This window comes from Muntiacus reevesi, chromosome 14, assembly GCF_963930625.1.
Source record: "Muntiacus reevesi chromosome 14, mMunRee1.1, whole genome shotgun sequence".
Classification (NCBI taxonomy): Eukaryota; Metazoa; Chordata; class Mammalia; order Artiodactyla; family Cervidae; genus Muntiacus; species Muntiacus reevesi.
This window is the reverse complement of record NC_089262.1, coordinates 47,964,644-47,984,259: the sequence shown is the minus strand read 5'-3', so window position 1 is coordinate 47,984,259 and position 19,616 is coordinate 47,964,644. Positions and strand designations below refer to the sequence as shown.

At 39.5% G+C, this 19,616-nt stretch overlaps 1 pseudogene; it reads right to left on the bottom strand.

Moving 5' to 3' along the window:
• Positions 1–17,686: 17,686 nt before the first annotated feature.
• On the bottom strand, positions 17,687–19,413 carry LOC136146528 (dnaJ homolog subfamily A member 2 pseudogene; annotated as a pseudogene).
• Between the last annotated feature and the right edge of the window lie 203 nt (positions 19,414–19,616).

Genomic DNA, 19,616 nt, shown 5'->3' with positions numbered 1-19,616 from the left:
GTTGCTAAGTCACATCCGACTCATTGCGACCCCATGAACTGTAGCCTGCCTGGTTCCTCTATCCATGGGGTTTTCCAGGCAAGAAAACTGGAGTGGGTTGCCATTTCCCCTTCCAGGGGAATCTTCCTAACCCAGGGAGCAAACCTATGTTTCCTGCATTGGCAAATGGACTCTTTACAACTGAGCCACCTGGAAAGCTCTGAATGAGTTAAATAGGTATAATTTATTTGGCTAAAACAGAGCCAAGAACAAGGATACTTAATTATTAATTAGTAATGATGATGTTGGTTAAATGAAAAATAGCATTAGATACTTTGTTTCTACCATTGTTACCATCTCTCTGTTAGGACTGGCACTGAAAAATAAAATGACTGTGTTTTGATATAAGAGATAAGCATGACCCTGGGGATTCACTTACACCCCCATACAAGCCTTACTCAAATCCATAGTGCATGGATGTTGCTGGATGTCTAATCCTAGGTGTTTTGGGGATCATTTCCAAACATGCAGGAGGCATTCTGGACTGAGCCCTGTTACCTTTGTCTGACTATTTGTGTTAAATCAGGCTTTGATTTCAACTTTGTGCAGCGTCTGTATCAAGAATTGTTATTGATTGTCTCATGTTCCCTTTGGAAGAAATTGAGTATCCCTGAGATGTTATTGATTTCTTTTTAATTAAAAAGAAAAAGAATTTTAACTCATTATTGCTCACTATGTCTCCACCCACACCTAATCAAAACAAGTCAAGTGCTTTGTAAAAAATAAATTCACTCCAACTAAATGAAAAAAAAAATGATACTTTCTTTCTATAGCATACATATGATATTATTAATGATAGATCATTTTCTCCAACACTCCTCTGTGGTAAGCACTCTGTCTATATTATTCTATCTAATCCTCAATAATATTGCAAGGTAGCATTATTATCTTATTATACAAAGAAGAAAAAGAATAGAAAGTTTAAATATTTTGCTTAGGGACACCTATCTAGCAAGATGTCGGGCCAGGATTTGAAGCTTAGAGTTATCTGATTCTAAAGCCCAGATTCTTGCCCATAGTTTTACTCACAAAAGGTAATATTGCTTCAAGATGATGTTTAAAATGGATTACAAAGAAGTTTTACTGGACTTTGTTGCTGTTATTGACCTTGGAAAAAAGGATACTACATATAGTCCTGTCATGAAATTACTGAGTTACTTATATCTTTTCATACAACATTTTTAAATTTGAAAACTGCCAACATTTTCAGATACTGATTTATTTGGTGCACTAGAAATATTATGAAGGAGCTTCTTATAAATTTCAGATCATTGGTGAAGTGTACATGTTCTATTTCCAACTCACAGAAGATAATTTTAGAATAAACAGATCATAATTATGCAAATTATGAGAAAAACAGAAGAATTCTAAACAACAATCCCCACATTTTACACAAGGTTCTTATTCAGCTACAAGTTTCAAATTGGTAATCTTGCTCAAAGACTGTGACCCACAGTTTTAATAGCCCATGGCTTACTTCCAAAAAGATAGATATCATTATATTTTTAAAACAATTATCTTGTAAGTCATTACAAAATTTGAAAACAGTTTGTTTGTTTTTTTTTTGAAAACAGTTTTATAATCAAGACCCAGCTTAACTACCTGGAGTTTAGATATGAAGTTTGCTACATCTAAGCTCTTAACTGGTCAAAAAGGAGTCAATCTACCATACTAACTCTGAGAACACAGGGTGGCCCTAAGTTAAGCAGCAAACCTTAGATTTGCAGCAGTGTGGAGTATGCATGTGTGTGTTTTGGTGTGATGGGGGGAGGTTGGGAGTGACGATGGAAGAGTATGCTGTGGGCACCCAGCCAGAGCACCTGTGACAGCCAGCCTGCATTCCTCCAGTAGCTGAGTGCCCATCCAAGGCTCTAAGCTAAGCACATATCTCAGAACCAAGTCTAGCTAAGATGAATGAGCCTCATGACAAATATCTATGTCCTGAATATAGCCCTTAACAAAATGACAGACTAGCACACAAAGAAGGACTCTTACAGATGATCTAACTGAATCTTCCCATCTCATTCATTATAAATTAGATCTCAAAAATGTGAAATGACCTGCCTAAAGTACCATATGTCATCTAATGCCCTTAAAGGGGTGTTAGCTAATATTGGGGAAAAAAGGATATTTTGAAAGTATGTCACAATTTCTTAGTATAATCAATTTTATGTGTAGCAATAATTTTATAGGGCTATTTTTAGGTTTATGTACCATAATTTAAAATGGAGAGTCAAAAAAAGTATGAGACACCATCCTCATCCTTAAGGGGGCTTCAAACTAGTTCAGAAGATCAAACAAACAGGTAACAGATAACAAGACATCAGGGGCAGAGATAACACAGAGCAGGACCTGACTAGCTGCCTGCCCCACTCTTATCATTAGTAACTGCTTTAAAGATTTATAGGAAAGAGTAATCAGTTCAAGGATATTCTTTGGAGAAGTAAATTAAGCCTCAGAATAAGGAGGTATCCAATCGTAAACGCAGAAGGAGAGACAAAGACTAGTAGAAGTTCAAACGAACTTAAAGCTTATTTAGGTCTTTTGTTTGTTTGTTTGTTTGTAGTTAAAGGCTCAAATACGAGGAATGACTCATGTAGTATTACACTAATTAATAACAGAGCCAGGAAAAGTGTTAGTCACTCAGCCGTGTGACTCTTTGTGACCCCATGGACTGGAGCCCACCAGGCTTCTCTGTCCATGGAATTCTCCAGGCAAGAATACTGGAGTGGATTGCCATTTCCTCCTCCAGGGGATCTTCCAAACCCTAGAAATTGAACCTGGGTCTCCCACATTTCAGGCAGATTCTTTACCACCTGAGCCACCAGGGAAGCTACCCAGGACTTGAACCCACGTCTCCCACATTGCGGGTGCATTCTTTACCATCTGAGACACCAGGAAAGCCCAAGAATACTGGAGTGGGTAGCCTATCCACTCTCCAGGGGATCTTCCCAACCCAGGAATTAAATCAGGGTCTCCTGCATTGCAGGCGGATTCTTTACCAGCTGAGCTACCAGGGAAGCCCCATTAAGACCAGAGTTCTTTGCAAATACACATTTCAACAGTCACAACTATGGACTTGAACACTGATTTGCTATCTCATTACTTGACCAAAAGAAAGAAAGTGAAGTCGCTCAGTCATGTCCAACTCTTTGTGACTCCATGGACTGTAGCCTACCAGGCTCCTCCATTCATGGGATTTTCCAGGCAAGAAAACTGGAGTGGGTTGCCATTGCCTTCTCCCGGGGATCTTCCCAACCCAGTGATCAAACCTGGGTCTCCCACATTGCAGGCAGATGCTTTACCCTTTGAGCCACCAGGGAAGCCCAACTTGACCAAACTTCTGCTCAAAAATCATGTGTGATTTAAATTTACCACACATTAAATCATAACTCAAAAACCTTCTCCATAAAGTTATGTGATCAATGGTTCTCTCTCCTATACTGATAGAGAAGCAGGATATAAAATCTATGGAGAGCTGAAGCACAACACTTTTCAAATAAGGGGTTGTTAAATATTTAAAATTTTCTTATTTTAAAAATGTGACCTAAGCTATGGAACCAAGTTGTATTATTTTTCTAATTAAGTTTGACCTGAGTCCCCACATATTAAGATGGTTATAAAGTTCAATATCAACTGATCTGACAAAAATAGGGGCAAGGGTTTCCCCTTCCTCCCTCCTTTGGTTATACAAGAACCCTGAAGGACAGAAAGGATATCAAAAGGATAATCAAAATGCTAGACATCTTCGTTGGTCACTGATGCTGCATTTTTTAAGGTCAATATGGTCCTTTTGTAGGTAGGTAACACCATTCTCCCCATGCCAAGCTAGGCCATAGAGATCCTGATCAAAACCCCAAGGTCAAAGGTGCATAGTGAACCAGTTAACTTTGCTGTGTAATAAACAACCTAAAAAGTTAGTGATTTAAACATGATGAGTTCATGGTTCTGTGGGTTGACAGTTGGGACTCAGCTTTATTGAGTAGTCTTTGTTTTACTTGGATTTACACATATATCTGTGGTGAGCTACGAGTCAGCAAAGTGACTTCTTGGGATGTTTGGCTTTCAGATGGGGGATGGGAAAGGGACCAGGCCGTGTGTCTCTCATAGAGTAGGCTGTTTCAAATCTGCATACGTGACAGATTTTCCAGGTTCTAAGAGAAAGAGCAGAAACACGCAAAGCCTCTTGAGACCTAGATCAGAACTGGCATATCATCCCTCCTACTGCTTAATATTGACCAGGAGACATCACAATTCAGCTCAGATTGAAGAGGTGGAGAAATAAAGTCCACTTCTTGCTGAGAAGGGCTGCACAGTCACATTTCAAAAGGACTCAGATGCAGGAAGGCGTGGAGAATGTGGCCACTGTTACAACCTCCCACCCACAGCCCAGCATTGCATCAGGGCTCCACCACTACAATGGCTCTGAGTTCCCATGAACGCCAGCCTCCACTGCTCTCAGAACACCTACCACCTCCCTGGCTTCAGGGATCTATCGGTTTCACAGGGCCTTTCTTCAATCCTCAATCACAGTACTTCTGCTGATCAATTTTCTCTTTGTGTGTGAGCGTGCTTTGTCACTAAGCCGTGTCTGACTCTCTGGGACTACATGAACTGTAGCCAGCCAGGCTCCTCTGTCCACAGATCTTCCAGGCAAGAATGCTAGAGTGGGTTGCTGTGCCCTCCTCCAGGGGATCTTCCTCACCCAGGGATTGAACCCGCATCTCTTGTGTCTCCAGTGTTAGCAGGCAGATTGTTTTCAACTGCACCACCCAGGAAGCCCCTGTTTAATTATTTACATGGAACCAAACCTAGGGGCTTCCCTGGTGGCTCAGATAGTAAAGAATCTGCCTGTCATTCAGGAGACCTGGGTTTCATCCCTGGGTCGGGAAGATTCCACTGGAGAAGAGAATGGCAACTGACTCCAGTGTTCTTGCCTGGAGAATTCCATGGACCGAGGAGCCAGTCGGGCCATATTAGTCCATGGGGTAGCAAAGAGCCGGGCATGGTTGAGGAACTGACACTTTTACTTTCAAGCCTTTAATAACAAAGATGTGTTCAGAAATTCCTCCCAGTATACCTACAACAGCTGATTATACCTCCGACTGTTAACAACCCCCAGGAGGTAAGGAAGGGAAAGATTCCTGGATAGAAGAACTCATAGGTCCAGTCACCCCTACTGCAAGGAAAGAAGACCTTTTTTTCTGTCAACATCCTATGGAGGAAAGGAAGACTTGATCATTTCCTAACAGTTATTCTGTCATTTGATTAAATTTTATTTAATTCTTAGTTACTCTTCCGGCCACAGAATCTATAGGAAACTTGAGTTAGAAATATTATTGATCATCTGTAAAACAAATTTTTGTAAGCAAAATTTTGTCCATGAAAGTATTATCTATGCCAAATAAATCTTTTTCTTCTATCTGATCTTTGTGTTCTTTTATAGTCTGAGGATGTATGTGTTCTTGAAAGCACATATTTAACTCTGGTTGAGGCACTTCCAGTTGAAGTACACTGTTCTTTAGGTTGCCATGACTCATTGAAAGATGCATTTTCTTGATTTTATTTGCTAATGGCCCTCATGTAAACAGTAGTTTTTTTCTTTATAGCAACAAAGACCTCTTTGAGGAGAAGCTTATTGAACTATTAAAAACCAGATTAAGCACAGATTCCATACCAGCACAAACCAGTGCCTTGTCTTTAAAAAGGACAAAGAGTATAGGAAGGAGAAGGGTCAGATTGTCACATTTACTAAGACTCACTTTATACTAGGAACTGTGCTAGACACTTGACATAGTTTAACTTCATGTTTACATTAGCAAAGGGCAAATATGATTGTTGTCTGTATAAACAGGAAAAGATTGCACAGTCAAACTGGGTAATTGGTAGAAAATTTAATAAAGGGACTATTTACAGAGCCATGAGCAGTAATAGTGGAAACCAACAAGAGAGAGTAGTGTATCCTGCAATGAGAAGCAACAGAGAACCAAGGCGAAGTTACAGCTGGATAGCCAATGTCCAGGAAGAGAGGAGGGAGTGCTGTGGAAGATGGAGGCTGCCTTGGAAGGAAGTAACCTGCCTCCCTCTGTTTCCCGCCAGCTCTCCATTGGGTAAACCCAATCAGAGTCATGAGCCATGGAGTCTGTTGATGCAGTCCCTGTTTTCAGTCTCCTAAGACACAGAATAAGGTAACGAACGGTAGAGTGGAAAAGGAGGGTAAATTAGGGGTATCAGCCATATCGCCCCATTTTAAAGATGAGCAAATTGAGAGTCAAAGGAAATAATAACTTTTGCAGGTCACAGAGGCAAAGCAAAATTTAAACTCAGATCTCTCAAAGTTCTCTTTGCAATCATTGTATGTACTAACTATGGTATTGACCTTGGTAAAGAGAAAAATAATTTGTAATTTCATCGCAGGGAGTTTTCCCAAGATTCCAACTCCGTTTTTCTCATTTAACCTTCATAGCTTTAACATCCCCAGGCCTACACTCAAGTGTGTACTTGCATCATCACATTTCAACTGGATCCTTGGGTACTTTCTTCATGCCATCTCTCTTTCATCTGCTCTGATTATTTCCTAATATGAACAGTTCTATTGATGATTTTTTACTCAAGTCAACAAATATTTAAAAATTGCCCAGTATGCATCCTAATCGCTTTTGACACTGCAGAGGATATGACTAACAGATGTGAATAACAAAAAATGTAAAATACTGGAAGTCAAATATAATGAAGCTTATAAGTGTATGGCACATGCAGTAAAGGATTAGAGGCCTAGGAGGATGAAGCTCGGAGTGAATCAGCAAAGACTGAGAAAGCCTTGATGCAAAGGGACGTGTTCAGAGGAACCTGAAAAGACGAACAAGGCTTAATAGATATATATGGGAAGGACTTTTGGGGTCTTTAGAGTGGAACCTTGGGTACTGGAGAGGGGAAATTGTTCAGAGACTAGGCTTTTCCTACATGAAATGAAAGCAAATGTGATAGAAGAAGTTAGCTCTGGAGGAGCACACTCTGCTCCTCTGTGGCCTTCTCCGATCTTCTCCATCCTCATTCCCCCTCCTCCCAGTTTGGAGCATCTCCTTTTCCCAGCAATGTCAGCTGTTCTCAGTTGCATGGTATTCAGGAAAACCTGTCTGTCCTTTCTCAACATAAGACTTTGTTTATTGACTTTTAGCACTAAATTAAACATGTGTTTAAGGGCTCAGCTTATGGCACAAAAATAGACATAATAGATCAATGGAAGAGAATAGAAAGTCCAGGAATAAACCCACATTCTTATGGTCAATTAATCTATTGATAAAGGAGGCAAGAATATACAATGGAGAAAAGACAGTCTTTTCAACAATTGATGATGGGAAAACTGGACAGCTACACATAAAAGAATGAGATTAGAATATTCTCTAACACCATATACAAAAATAAATTAAAAAAAAAAATTCAAAATGGATTAAAGACCTAAATGGATCAAAGACCAAATACTATAAAACTAGAGGAAAATATAGGCAGAACACTCTTTGACATAAATCACAGTAATGTTTTGGGGTATTCCTCTCCTAAAGTAAAGGAAGTAAAAGCAAAAATGAAAAACTGGGACCTAATTAAACTTAAAAGCTTTTGCACAGCAAAGAAAACCATCCACAAAACAAAAGACAACCTACCAAATGGGAGAAAATATTTGCAAACAATATGACCAATAATGGATTAATATGAAATATATATAAACAACTCATACAACCCAGCATCAAAAAAAATCAACCCAATTAAAAAATGAGCAGAAGAACTGCATATACGTTTTTCCAAAGAGAAAATGCAGATGATCAACAAGCATATGAAAAGATGTTCAACACTGCTAATTATCAGGGAAATGCAAATCAAAGCTATAATGAGACATCACCTCACACCTGTGAACAGGCACAAACTAGTGGGTGTAACGGGGAATATAGCCAATATTTTGTAATAAATAGAAAGCAAACCTTAAAATTGTATTAAAAAATCTTTTTTAAATTAAAAGATCTCTGCTCTCACTATCTAGGAAGCTCCTCTTGATTTTTCCAGGCTCCAGGTATATTTGTTCTATGCTCTTAAAGTGTTCAGAGACATCATAGCACTTTTTGAGGTGCACTGAGATGGATTATCTTATGATCTCTCTCCATAGTAAACGTCAAGAGTTCTGGGACTGTCTCTTTATCTCTATACAATGTATGAGTGACTGTGTGTTACAATAAGTCATAGGGAGGATCTTAAGCTATTTTAGATATATATTGTACTTTCTTATTGTTCTTTAGTTGCTAAGTCATGTCTGACTCCTTGTGACACAATGGACTGTAGCCCACCAGGCTCCTCTGCCACGGGCTTTTCCAGGCAATACTAGAGTGGGTTGCATTTTCCTTCTCCAGGGGATCTTCCAGACCCAGGGATCAAACCCACAAACCTGTATCTCCTGCATTGGCAGGCAGATTCTTTACTGTTGAGCCACCAGGGAAGCCCTATGATTCTACTTATCTTTTCTCAAATGCTGCATTTCAAGCTGATGAAGATGGGTTTTGTTGTTGTTGTTGAAGGCCTTTTCTGGAGCCTGGAAAATTACCCTGTGGACGTGACTAACTGTAGGATTAATTTGTTTGGGGATATAGGGTGACCAACCATTTCAGTTTATCCAGGACTAAGGGCTTTGTTGGGATATAGGATTTTCAGTGCTAAATCCTCAAAAGTCCTAGCAAACTGAGGTGAGTTAGTCCCATGCTAGTAGGAAATGAAAAACCAATAAGAAGAAGTTTCTTTTATGCACTGTGCTATGCCTATAAATCCTAGCTAAGGTTATGTTAGTGCTGAAAAATGTAATTTCTGATCTTGCTTTTTCATCTTTTCACTAATGGAACATTATGTCTTAGTAGAAAAGCTCTCACCCTGTGAAGAGTAGCCAGTTAAGAGACTGAAAATTCTCTGGCTCTTCCATTATGTTGATTGTAGCATACCACAGTAATTGTATGCATGCGTGCATGCTAAGTCGCTTTACTTGTATCCAACTCTTTGTGACCCCAAGGACTGTAGCCTGCCTGGCTCCTCTGTCCATGGGATTCCCCAGGCAAGAATACTGGAGTGGGTTGCCACAACTTCTGCCAGGGGATCTTCCCAGCCCAGGGACTGAACCTGTGTCTCTTATGTCTTCTGCATGGGCAGGCGGGTTCTTTACCACTAGCACCACCTGGAAAGCCTGCCACAGTAATTGGTTGTCTCCAAGTCTGCAGTTAGGCCTCGTGATATAACTGACTGCAAAAACTTCCAAGGAGGTAATTTTTCCTTTAGATATTTCATTACGGATGAATTTATAGGAAATGTTTTTGTGGATGTTGATTTGTTGTGTTTAGCTCTCAGAAGCTACTTGAGGGAGAAATTGCTTTCATCCCTCAGAGGAGATATGGTTGGAACATTCACCCAATCACCTTAGCACTGTTTGAACTGAGTCCTAGTGAATCAAACTGTGGTTCAATTCACTCCATTATTTCGTGATTGGGTTCCTCGTTTTTGCCTATAGAGAAAGAGGTTGGTGGGTGATAGAACAAGGTTAAAAATGATATCAAGTTTTGAGAAATTGATTTTCTTATTGAGGAAATGAAGTGGATGGAATATACTATAAAGTTGGAAGTACTCTCGATTCTAAGACTGGAAGCCAGGAGACTATCAGCATCTCAGCTCTTTCATTAGCTTGGAATCCAAGAAATGATTTTAAGTTTAACTCCTGCAGCTCAAGTGGTTTCCTGGAACAGCAAGTCTATGAATACACAAGAAAAAGTTTTGTCTCCTAGGAGTTTTACGTGCATATGAATGATTGTGGCTTACATCAATGGCCTATTTGTTGTTTCATTCTTATGGATCACAAGTACAAATCAGACAAATGCAGCTCTAAGCCATTCTAAGTCATTCCACAACAAACTGTGGAAAATTCTTAAAGAGACGGAAATACTAGCCCACCTGACTTGCCTCTTGAGAAATCTGTATGCAGGTCAGGAAGCAACAGTCAGAACTGGACATGGAACAAAAGACTGGTTCCAAATTGGGAAAGGAGTACATCAAGGTTGTATATTGTCACCTTGCTTATTTAACTTATATGCAGAGTACATCATGAGAAACGCTGGGCTGGAAGAAGCACAAGCTGGAATCAAGATTGCTGGGAGAAATATCAATAACCTCAGATATGCAGATGACACTACCCTTATGGCAGAAAGCGAAGAAGAACTAAAGCGCCTCTTGGTGAAAGTGAGAGAGGAGAGTGAAAAAGTTGACTTAAAACTCAACATTCAGAAAACTAAGATCATGGCATCTGGTCCCATCACTTCATGGCAAATAGATGGGGAAACAGTGGAAACAGTGACAAACTTTATTTTGGGGGGGCTCCAAAATCACTGCAGATGGTGACTGCAACCATGAAATTAAAAGATGTTTGCTCCTTGGAAGAGAAGTTATGACCAACCAGGGACGGGGGAGCCTGGTGGGCTGCCGTCTATGGGGTCACACAGATTTGGACACGACTGAAGCGACTTAGCAGCAGCAGCAGCAGACAGCATATTAAAAAGCAGAGACATTACTTTGCCAACAGAGGTCTGTTTAGTCAAGGCTATGGTTTTTCCAGTAGTCATGTATGGATGTGAGAGTTGGACTATAAAGAAAGCTGAGCACTGAAGAACTGATGCTTTTGAACTGTGGTGTTGGAGAAAACTCTTGAGAGTCCCTTGGACTGCAAGGAGATTCAACCAGTCCATCCTAAGGGAAATCAGTCCTGCATATTGTTTGGAAGGACTGATGCAGAAGTTGAAACTCCAATACTTTGGCCTCCTGATGTGAAGAACTGACTCATTGGAAAAGAGCCTGATGCTGGGAAAGATTGAAGGTGGGAGGAGAAGAGGATGACAGAGGATGAGATGGTTGGATGGCATCACCAACTCAATGGACATGAATTTGAATAAGCTCTGGGAGTTGGTGATGGACAGGGAGGCCTGGCGTGCTGCAGTCCATGGGTTCACAAAGAGTCAGACACAACTGAGCAGCTGAACTGAACTGAAGTGAAGTCATTCTTTTGAGGCAAACGTCCATTAGTATATTTCATAGCTGGCTTCCATGAGAGTTTACTAAGCTTTTTACACATGCTATTTTATCATTTTTTCCTCACATAAAACCCACAAAATAGGTATGATGATCCTTGTTTATAGATGAGAAAATTAACTGAAGATTGGGAAGTTTAAGAAGTTTGCTTTTTGAAGTAAAAATGTAAGCATTCGCATTCAAGAGGTATGACCCTACAGCTTCATGCTTATCCACTATGTCACAGATATTTAACATGAGTGAACAGAGAGCCCCATCCATTTATAATGAGAAATGGTCTGCAGGATCATTTTTTAAGTTCTTGAGTAATTTCCTATAGCATCAAAGAGGTAGCTTTGGTGTTTGGCTCTGTAACTACAGAATTTGAGCTTCTTTAATTAAAAAAAAAAATCACTCCTAAACTATCATACAAATTGTCAATTGTCCCTTTTGGTGCATATTCAGAATCAAGTCTTGCAGAATTTTCCTGTCCAAGAATCTTCATCCTAACTTCTACAGAAAAAATTTTGAATTAAGAAAATGTTCCTTACCCATTCCACTTTGAAGTCTAGGCTAGGTATCACCCAATATATTTCCTTTACTTGTACTATCAAAAATTTTCATTGTAATCACCAGATTACTCCCATGTCATCTCCACGAAACTACATAACTGGTTAGGACCATATTTGTGTCTATCTCTTCAATTTCTCTCTCCTTGAGCATGTTAAGATTCAACCAGAATCACAGACTCAATAGGAAAGATAAATCAAGAGTTTTTTGTTTTGTTTTGTTTTTTTTTTTTGCAAGGAATTGACCTATGTGATTGTGGAAGCTGGCTGGACACATCTGAAATGTGTATGACTTGCTAGAACTCTTTATAATGAGCTGAACCTGCTGTCCACAGGCAGAATCGCTTCTTCAGGAGTTTCTCAGCTCTGCTTATAAGGTCTGTCAGCTGTTTGAATCACACCCAGTTCATTCAGATTATCTAAGATAATCTCCCTTACTTAAAGTCAACTAATTATATCTTTAATCATATCTACAAAATACCTTCACAGCAACACTGAGATCAGTGTTCAATTGAACTACTAGGGACTATAACCTAGTCAAATTGACAAACAAAACTAGCCACTACATCTCAATACCTAAATAAATATTTGTAAAATGAATAGATGCATGAACAATTTTGTTCAGTAAGGGAACATATGGGGTATATCTGAAACATTCCACTTTGTACTGAGTACATTAGCACTATTACAAGTTTATATTTCATACTCATTAAAATCTTTTGGGGTTTTTTGGTACCTTTGGAAGGAAAAAACGGCATACTTTGTGCTGTATTTATGGTCCTTCAGATTTCTTTGGAGAGAATCAATTCACATGATCAAATGTAACAGGCTTTGAACTTCCTGCAGCCAGGACTGTGTATTATTGTTTGATGCCCTCTTAACCCTATCAACTGTATGTGCACGGCAGCTGCTCGGTGAAGATGTGTCATTAAAAAGTACAAAATTAACCAGCTAGGATTTTTTGAAGACAGATTTGAAGTTGTTCTGAGTCCTATATTCTTTTTAAAATTAAGGTATAGTTCAGATACAGCAAAATTCACCTTTTTAAGGGTATGCTTATGAGAGTTCTGGTAAATGCATGCAGTGGTTCACTACTTAAAAATCTTGTCCATATACCTTTATAGTCAGCCCTCCCCCATTTCAAATCCTGGAAACCAGTGTGATCTGCCTCCCATGCCTAAGTCACAGCCTTTTCCAAAATGTCATGTAAATGGAATCATGCAGAAAGTCATACAAACTGAAGATTTCAGGCTCTTTTTGTCTGATTCTATCACTTGGCATAACGCTCTTGAGATTCACCTATGTTGCTCCCTTTTTCTTGCTGAGTAATATACTACACTTCCTCCTTGGAAGAAAAGTTATGACCAACATAGACAGCATATTAAAAAACAGAGACATTACTTTGACAACAAAGATTGGTCTAGTCAAAGCTATGGTTTTTCCAGGAGTCATGTATGGATGTGAGAGTTGGACTTTAAAAAAAGCTGAGCACTGAAGAATTGATGCTTTTGAACTGTGGTGTTGGAGAAAACTCTTGAGAGTCCCTTGGACTGCAAGGAGATCCAACCAGTCCATCCTAAAGGAGATCAGTCCTGAATATTCATTGGAAAGACAGATGCTGAAGGTGAAGCTCCAATACTTTCGCCACCTGATGCAAAGAACTGACTCCTTAGAAAAGATCCTGATGCTGGAAAAGATTGAAGGTGGGAGGAGAAGGGGGCAACAGAGGATGAGATGGTTGGATAGCATCACCAACTCAATGGATATGAGTTTGAGCAAACTCCAGGAGATAGTGAAGGACAGGGGAACCTGGCGTGCTATAGCCTATAGGGTGGCAAAGAGTCAGACATGACTTAGTGACTGAACAACAACAATATTCTACAGTATGGATGTACCACAGTTTGTTTATCCACTGTGGGCCTTGCTTTTGATTGCTCAAGATTGCTCTCTCTTCATTCTTGCTCAATTCTTTTTTGCTTTCTCTTCCTATTCATCTCTATCTCTACCCTAAGGGAGGCAAAGGACTGCTCTATTTGGTCAGATTTTAAGATACTTAATTGATCCTATTTTGTGTTGGAGCCTTGTGAGTAGCAATAAACTCAAGCTAAGACAATGCTTTCTCTCACAACACATTGTGGTGGTTAAAAGAGAAGGTTTTCTCCACAAAAATATTGACAAGAATGTGGAGAAAAGGGGACACACTGTTAGTGGGAGTGTAAATTGCTGCAGCCACCATGGAAAACAGTATGGAGGTTCCTCAGAAAACCAAAAATAGAGCTACCCTATGATCCAGCAATTCCACTTCTGGGTATATATCTGGAAAAAAAAAGCAAGAAAAACTAACTTGAAAATATACATGCACCCTAATGTTCATACCAGCATTATTTATACTTGCCAAGATATGGAAGCAAGATATGGGATCCAAGATATGGATTCTAAGGTCCATCAACAGATGAATGGATAAAGAAGATATATATGTGTATGATATATATATATGATATATATATGATATGTATGATATGTATGATATATATATGATATGTATGATATATATATATACACACACACACACATACACACACACACATGCACACACACATATACACAATGGAATACTACTTGGCAATAAAAAAGAATAAAATTCTGCCATTTACAGCAACGTGGATGAACTTGGAGGGCATTAGGCTATGTGAAAGTGAAATAAGTCAAACAGAGAAAGACAAATGTTATATAATATCACTTATATGTGGAATCTAAAAAATATAACAAACTAGTGAATAAAACAAAAAGGAAGCAAACTAAGAGATATAGAGAACAAATTGGTGGCTCCCAGTTGGCAAAGGGAAGCGGGGAGGGGCAATATGAGGGTAGGGAATTAAGAGGTAAAAATTATGAGGTATAAAATCAGCTACAATAAGGACATTGTAAAACATGTGGAATATAGCCAATATGTTATAATAATTATAAATGGAGTATAAAATTTTTAAATTGCAAATCATTATATCATACACCTGTAACTTGCATGATATCATAGAGCAACTATACCACAATAAAAAGATTTTTTAAAGAGAAGGTTTTGTTTGTATCCCTCCTCTGTTACTGGCTAACTGTGATCTTGATCAAGTAACCTAATATTTCTGTGCCTGTGTTTCTTTATATGTGAAATGGAGATGATAGCAGTACCTATCTTAGGTTACGAGCATTAAATAAAGTAATAATTACAAATGATGTAGAACAGTGCCTGGCATATTGTGAACTCTTAATAAGTGTTGCCTGGAGCCATTTCAAGTCATGAAAGGGTCTTTGAGTACAGATGTAACAGGTACAAAACTTACTGAATAGGTTACTTTTGCTCCAAGAGGAAAGTGGTCCCAGGGTCCTGGGAAGATGAGTCTGGGCCTGCAGGACAAGAGCTTGAAGCTGTGTCGAGCTGTAAGTCACAAAGGCGCCCTGTGGTGGGTGTAGAGTTCTTGTATCTCTTCATCTCTTTTACCAGTGGAAAGTGCCTAATATGTCCTCATACACTCTTCCCATTGTCCCTGCTCTGAGATAATTGGATTGACCTAGCTGGTGTAAAAGCCATGTCTGGGTGAATTACGAGTTTGGCATTTATCTGATTTACACAGTTCCCTGAGCAATAGAAGCAGAGGCTTGCTGGGAAATATTGCTGCCTCAGCCCCTGTGTGGGCTCCAGGTCATGTCACTCCTGTCGATACCTGACCACCACCCTCAGTGTCATTCTATGCACATTTTCATTCTTTCTTGGCTTGTCCCTGGAAAAGGGCAAAGAGAGACCAACAGACAAAAAAAAAAATTTTATTTTCCCTTTATTCTTAGTTCTTTAGACTTGACATATTGATAAAATGAGTCCTCCCAACCTAGTTTATAGTTCCCGTGCCTCAATAAAAGGTTGGTAACTTTCACCTACTGTGTTCACTCAGCTGGAAGATAATTTCTTTGTTCATATTAATCTATAAATCTAGTATTTACTTTATTTGTATAAACTTCCACCGAAAGTTTAGGAAACTTTTTTTTTTTTTTTCAGATGTTGCTCTATATTCCTTGGGCTGCTATTTTTATAAGCAATCAAAGCTCCTGCAAACCCTGCTGTAATTATAAGATGGTATCAGAATAAATTATCACTGAGTTATAAGCTTCTGATATAAAAAGAAAGCCTTTTTGGTTTTAGCCTTTTTAAAATGATAAACCATTTCTACACAGTTATATAACTCAGAATTTTAAAAATTCACAAAAATAAAAGAAGAAAATAAAAAAATACCCACAAAGTACTACCTTGGGAAAAACTTGTTTTTTGATTGAGCTTTTTCAGAATTATCAATCTACCTTGTTTTGTATAAAACAAGAGTCTCATGTTTTCTTTCTGTGCCAATGAGTACATCATATTATTGTATTTAATGTACACTATTTATTGTTTGGGGCTTCCCAGGTAGCTCAGTGGCAAATAATCTGCCTGCCAATGCAGGAGATATGGGTTCCATCCTTGGGTCGGGCAGTTCCCCCTAGAAAAGGAAATGACAACCCACTTCAGAATTCTTGCCTGGGAAATCCCAGGGACAGAGGAGCCTGGCTGGCTACAGTCCATGGGGTTGCAAAAGAGTTGGACACAACTTAGGGACTAAACAACAACAATTTTATTGTTTGATGGTTTCATGAATTTATACCATCTCTACTGTGTACTAAGTAATATATATGTGTACATACATACATAGATGTGTCTGTTTACTGAATTTTTCTTCATTCTTTTATCTTTCTGTGTGTTCTGATGTTACAATATCTCATGATGATTTAGCTTTTGTAACTTTAGAGTACCTTTTAATATTTAATTGAGCAAGTTGTCCCTCACTGCTCTTTTTTGTAAATTTGAAGTAAAGGCTTGCTGCTATTTTAGTGACCTTGTTTAACCTCTGAAGCCAGTTATGATTAAAATGATATTTTTCCACTTTATTGTGTGTATCTCACAAGTGCACATGGACGTGCGTGAGCACACACACATACCCACACACACCCCTTACAGCAGAAGTATTGCAGGAAAATGGCAAAGTAAAGAGAGTTGATTTCCAGCATTCTCACTCCATTCCTTACAGTAGGCTTTTCACTCTTGGAAACTTTGAAGATGCCTGGTGTTCTCAGGGTGTCTTTACCAAAACCCCACCAAATTTTCCTTTGAGTTAGAGGTCCAATCAGAAAGGAAAGGCAAGCCCACGTCAGACCTCCTCCTTACAGATATGTATTTAAAAATGATCCACTTCCTTAACCCACAAAAATGAAGCCCCGATGTTGGAGTATCAGTTCTCTAGCCAAGGTCCACCAAGCAAAATATTTTTAATCTCAACTAGTAACTACATATTTTATAAGCTAGGTACCAGACTCATGTATCATGTTCTGTCAGTCTTTTAATCTTTAAAATAATTGCCCAGCATTAAAATTAATACTGAGCATTGACTGCTTTGCACAATGGAATCTTTCCCATTTAGAGAAGTTACCATTTAAAGAGTTGGAAATAGCTCAATATTGGGGAGCAAGTGAGGAACTGGAACAGAGGCATGGAGTAGTGAAGCAGTGTTTCAGGCGCTGATACCACATCAGTGTGCAGGACAGCCCCCAGGGATAGGGGCTGGCAGAGAAAGGGATCATCTGGGTCAGAGACTGGTAATCTTGGAGGCAAATCAGAACCATCTGTGTGGGGCTTAGTGACTACGGATGCCTTACAAACAGAAATAATTAAAGCCCAACATTTGGGGTGGGGCTGGGGTTTTGTTTATCTTCTCTATTATTTGTTTTAATGCACCCCAGGTGATTTTTTTTTTAATTTACACCAACTGCTTTTTATTGTTCAGTTCCAGAAACCTTTCACAAGATGGTAAAAAAAAGGGGGGGGGAGAGAAAAAAAGAAAGAAAAAGAAACACCCCCCCACCCCCACCCCAAACTTTACAACCACAGCTCAGCTAATGATTTTTTCCCATTGTTCCCAGTCAGTTCCAAACCCATTGTGTGCAAAGCCCATTTTCCCATGCATCTAAATGATAGATACAGGCTATGAAATTCCTTATTCTATTTGTAGCAGCTTATGCAGGTGCAGCCAAACAGAAAGCTTCAGGACAAATTGTACACAAACTTTACAATGTGGGATTTGAATTTAAAATAGGAAACATAAAATCTACACAAAACTGATAAAATCCAGCACAGATATCAGGACTGAAACTTATAACCCATGTGTGAAAAGGAGTCTTGTTTCCCTTCAAGTGCTTTATTCTGCTATAGAACAGTCGAAATGAAGATGCAAAGCTTTGTGGTTAGTTTAAATTATACACTCTGTAGATACTATACCAATTTTAAAAGTTACACATAGACCAACAGATGTCCATCAGTTCATCCGGGTTGACCAGATGCTCCAGCTGGATTGCAGAAAACAAACCAGGTCAGTGTGGAAAGAAAATCCACCTGTGCAATTTGTTTGCAGAGTTTGCTGATGGGCACATGGCACTTCTGGTTCGTGATGGCTACTGCTTTCTTCATCAGAGCTATCATTATAGGCTTCATGCCTCTGACCACCTCCTGAGCCCCGTGTGCTATCAAATTCTTGAAGTGCTACTTCCTCTGTGACTCCAATAATATTTGGAACTTCTGGTCTGGATGGCAGAAGATCTTCTAATTCAGAAAGTTTATCTGGGTTGATCCAGTTGTTTTCAGGAAACTGCACATCAAACTTTATGTAAAGATCACCTTTTTCAAAGGGATTACGATATTGTGGCATTCCTTCACCTCGAACTAACACGAACACAGCCTGGTTCAATTACTTTGCCAGGGGGGTATTTCACCACAATCTGATGTCCATCAAGGTGCTTAAATGTGAACTGGAATCCACAAAGAGCTTCAACAAGTCCTATCTTATATGTCATGTGCACATCATTCCCATCTCTCTGGAACACCTCAAGCTCTTTTCCTTGTAGCAAAAGAACAATGTCTCCTGGTTCCACTCCTGGGGCCTGGTCTGCTTCCCCAGTAAATGTAATTCTCTGTCCATGTTTCATGCCTTTGTCTACGTGGACTTCAAGAATCTTGACTTCTTTAATCACTTTCTTCCCTTCACATTTTTTACATCAGTCCTTTTCATTAATTACCTCTCCTCCTCCATTACAGTCAGAACACACAGACTGCATCTGCTCTACCATCCCTGGAGCCAGCTGTCTGATCATGATGTACACCTCGACCCCGACCAGCATTACACTTCTGAACAGCTCCAGACTTCCCACCTTGGCCACTGCATGCACCACAGGGTACATTCTTGCTAAGTTGTAGTTTGGTTGTCTTGCCATTATACAGGTCTTCTAAAGATACTTTGAGGGGATGCATTATGTCTCCTCCTCTTCTTCTGCCATTTCGACTTCTGCTCTGATTACCCATGAAGCTAAATAATCCTCCACCAAAAATGTGAGAGAAAATATCATCCATGCCACCACCTCCACCGCTATCTTCCCGAAGACCTTGTTCTCCATATCTGTCATACAGTTCGCGCTTCTCAGGATTTGACAGTTCTTCATATGCAAAAGTTATTTCTTTGAATTTGTCACCAGCATTTGGATTCTTATCAGGATGGTATTCTTTGGCTAACTTCCTGTGTGCCTTCTTCGGCTCGTTCTCGCTGGCGCCAGGAGGGACGCCCAGGATGTCCTACACTTTCGTGTCGGCCACGTTCGCCATGGCGGCCGGCGGGCAGCGCTCCGGAGAGAAGGCGGAGGAGCAGGAGGAGCGGAGCCGGGCCCTAAGCGGCTGCAGAGGCGGCGGCAGCGCAGGCGGGGACTCACCCCAGGTGATTTTTTTTTTTTTTTTTTTTTGCCTTTTTTTAAAATTTATTTTTCAGTGGGTTTTGTCATACACCAGGTGATCTTAAATACTCAAGTACA